The following is a 4,186-nucleotide window of genomic DNA, read 5'->3' as shown; positions in this document are numbered from 1 at the left end:
ATTCTGACCAAGTCAAAGTCAGCCTTTGACTTCAACAAACCATTTTCATCACCTCCAAATTCCCACCATCAATTCACCATTTTATCACCTCCATATTTCATCGAAAACCCGTCATCAACCTCGCATCACCATTACCATCCTCCATTAATCCACCATCAACGCCACCCGACTCCTTCACCATCTCCATAAATACAACCCGACAACCACCATCAGTCACAGCAGCAATAACCCGACATCGTCTTCAACCTCCATTCACCATCGTCACTACCATACCATTCAACCATCATCCCCTTTATCCACTCGCATCACCACCATACCCGCATCTCCACTGCACTCTCAGACCGTAAATCACCATCGACAACGACCACACCCCTGCAATCCCACCAGCATCAACAACGACAATCACCTTCATCACCATTTCTTCCACCATCGAAATCACCACCATCACTACCATCATACACACCCACGACTTGCATTCACCACCATCACCATTAACAACCACTTATAGCAGCAGCTCCACCATCACCCAATTCACCGCCAACACCATCACTCACTATCATCATCACCAAACTCGTCACTCGCCATTAACCACCTGCAACAACATTAATCAATAACAGCAGCAACAACCACCATCAATTTCGCCTTTCCTCGAACTCGAATCAGGACTGAACAAGCAACAACAATGACTCATGTGCCCTATGTCGGTCAACCGGCAGCCGCCTTCCAACCGGCAGGGAATACTTTAACGTTTTGGTCCAATTAATTACGCACTCGCTACCGGTCATGACCCCGGCTGCCGGCCTACCGGCATACAGCTCGCAATCACCAATCTCGCATCAATTTTTGTTCCCTCTACCGGTCCCCCGGCAGTCGGCCTACCAGCATAACGCACATAACATCAATTTCTGCCCTTGCTTCATTGGTCTCGCTACCGGTGCCCAGGCCTGCGGCCGGCTGGCCGGCAGGGCCCCCCTGCTCTGTTTTTACCCTGTTTTTGCCGGGTATTGTGTCGATGTGTATGTGTCGTTTGTTTTTGTTATTATTATTATTATTATTATTATTATTATTATTATTATTATTATTATTATTATTATTATTATTATTATTATTATTATTATTATTATTATTATTATTATTATTATTATTATTATTATTATTATTATTATTATTATTATTATTATTATTATTATTATTATTATTATTAAGATTAGATTATTATTATTAGTCTAATTAGACTTGTAATTAGAGGGTGCTATATAAGGCTCCTCTCTCATTTGTATTAGACACTACTACACACTTTACCTAGAATTAGACTAGAAATGAGACTAGTTTATTTTCTCCTCTCAACATTTGTAGAACCCTAATATTTCTTCTCTCTCAATTTTCCTCTTATCAAAGTTGTAATCTTTCCTTAATTGGACTTTAATTACTCATCAAATTAGTGTAGATTTAGTCTTAGTCTTAGTTATTTGGGTTGTATTTTGAAGATTTGAAGAAATGCATTCTTCCATTATTATCCAAGCTTGGTACTTTCCTCTTTGTTGGTACAATTCTCATCTATTGTTTACATTACTTTCATTAGTTTACATTTCTTATGTTGGTTAGTTGTTATTCACTCAAAGTTACAATCTTTATCATGTTTACCATGTTTGTTTGTATTTTGTCGGAAATTGTCGGTGATTTCTCATCCATGAACATGTGTGAGTAGTCTTATCTAAGGTCATGGGGGATCTTGGGTGATTAAAGGGGTGAATTTGGGTTGTTAACATTTGAAATTGGGTAATTAATTGGTCTTACTCTTGTGCATATGAAGTGCTCGATGAAATGTTTGAACGAAAGTTTGAGTCTTTCAATAGCATGTTTAACTTATCTTGGTGCATTATGCTATTAGATGGTTTAAGAAATGTTTAATGAGATGTTTGAATGAAAGTTGGAGCGTTTCTTAGACATATTTGATCCATCTTGGTGCCTATGCTATTAGATAGTCTTTATGCATGTTTGTGATGAGTTTGTCTCAACTAAGTGTAGACTTGTTTGTAAACCCTTACTCCCATGCTTATGAAATGTTTGATGGATCGCTTAAATGAAAGTTTGAGTCTTTCATAATCATGTTTAGTCTATCCTAGGTCGAAAGACAATGGAAGGCCTATATGGCATGGTCGAAACGCGTTTTTCATACTAAGTAAATGCTTGTTGGTTAGCTCTAATTGACTAAGAAATTAGGATCATTCATAGGCCTTTATCATTACCCATTTCTTGTTAACAACCCTCTCTTCCCCGACTTACCTAAAGTGAACCCAAAGACCTTAGCTTTCATTCATTTGATTAGAAGAAATTTCATTTAGTTTAATTTTATATCTTATTTGCATCTCAGTTTATAATCAATCAACTTTATTTTTATTTGACTAAACTAGGATTTAAACCAACTAAGTATCTAACCCCCGCCATCCTTGTGGATTCGACACCCTAATTATACTACTTAATTTGGGTTCTTTATTAAATTGTTTTTGATTGGGAAATGACGACTAAAACCTACTATCAAAATGGCGCCGTTGCCGGGGATGGCGTTAGGTTATACATAGTTTAATTGAGTCTTAGCTATAGTCTTTATTTGTGTTTGTTTTGTTTGCCTAGTTTGCTTGTTAACTGTAGAGGGAAGTGTGTTATTGCCTCTCCCTAGTGCCTAAAAACACTAGAAGACTAACGGTTTGTCAAGTGTATGACTAGAAGGAACGGAAGCTCTTTTCTTAGTGACCCCGAACCGGAGAGGTTCTTTAGGGCTTTGAGAACAAGGACACTATCAAGGGTTAGAAGTATATCTACGGCTACCCCGAACCAAGCAAGTTCATCACACCAACCTCCTCTTGAAACAACAAATTTTTAACCAACAACCAACACAATAGATTATTTCTTAGAAAACCCCTTTCACAACATAGAAAACCCTTTCCACAATCATCAATTACCAAATACACCACCTCAAACACAACCCCCAAATCCACCACCACCAATGGCTTTACGAGACCATAACCGTCCTAACCACAATGATGCTTGTGACCCAATTAATTTCAGCATCTTGGCTCCCAACAACTTTGAGATGCACCCCGCCCAAGTGGGGTTGATTGAAAAAGACTTATTCGGAGGACACATTGAAGAGGATGCTCATGCTCATCTAATAAAGTTAAAGAGGAAAGTCTCTATGATGAAAAAGAACGGGGTATCCGAGGATACACTAAGGATGATGTTGTTCCCATTCTCCTTGACGGGTAAGGCGGACCGGTGGTTGAATGTTCACCCTCCGGACACATTCACAACTTGGGACGCCTTAGACAAGGCGTTCCTAGACAACTATTATCCATCATCAAAGACTGACATGCTTCGAAATAAGATCCATACTTTCCAACAAGAGGATGGAGAATCCTTGGGTGAGGCATGGGATAGATATCAAGACCTTATTGCTAGTTGCCCTCACTATGGAATTCCGGATTGGTAGGTCACCCAAACCTTCTTCCAAACCTTGTTGCCAAGAACAAAAGAAATGGTGAATGCCTCCGCGGGAGGGGGATTCGATCATTTGGGTGATGAGGAGGGCACTACTCTAATCAAGAAAATGGTAGACTCCGAGGCAAACTATGGCACAAGAGTGAATGTCTTGAGAAGAAGTAAGCACCCTCCCGAATTCTTAGTGAATGTGGAGACTAATGCTAAGCTTGATATGCTCACCAAAAAGCTTGAAGAGTTGAGTAAGAAGAAGCAAGTGAACCAAGTGAGCCAAACTACCACATCTCATGGACCATCCATGGAAGAAGTGATGCAAAGATCAACTTGTGAGTCATGTGGAGGGATGGGTCACACTTATGAAGTGTGTGCAAATAACCACCATAACAACTTTGATGGGAACAATGTGCAAGAGGTGAATGCTTTCCAAGCATTTAACAATTTCTCCAACCGTCCACCTAGGCCCTCATTCAATAACAACCAAGGATCCATCCAAAGCTTTGCCAACCAACCTCAAGCATACCAAGATTATGGAGGTAACCAAGGGAACCAAGGTAATCAAAAGTTTTACCAAGGAAACCAAGCTAGCCAAGGGTTTGGTCAAGGATTCAATCAAGGATACAACAATAATCAAAGGTACAACCAAGTGCAAAATCACGGATTCAACCCAGGTACCAAGGGAACAACCAAA

General features: G+C 39.8%; 1 non-coding gene across 1 annotated transcript; it reads right to left on the bottom strand.

Moving 5' to 3' along the window:
• Positions 1-3,370: 3,370 nt before the first annotated feature.
• On the bottom strand, positions 3,371-3,477 carry LOC141650075 (small nucleolar RNA R71). The gene has a single exon (XR_012546137.1). It is a non-coding gene; the product is annotated as a small nucleolar RNA R71 (small nucleolar RNA).
• Between the last annotated feature and the right edge of the window lie 709 nt (positions 3,478-4,186).

Source organism: Silene latifolia, chromosome 3, assembly GCF_048544455.1.
Source record: "Silene latifolia isolate original U9 population chromosome 3, ASM4854445v1, whole genome shotgun sequence".
NCBI classification, from domain to species: domain Eukaryota; kingdom Viridiplantae; phylum Streptophyta; class Magnoliopsida; order Caryophyllales; family Caryophyllaceae; genus Silene; species Silene latifolia.
Note: the sequence above shows the minus strand (reverse complement) of the source record. Positions and strands in the feature narration are given on the sequence as shown.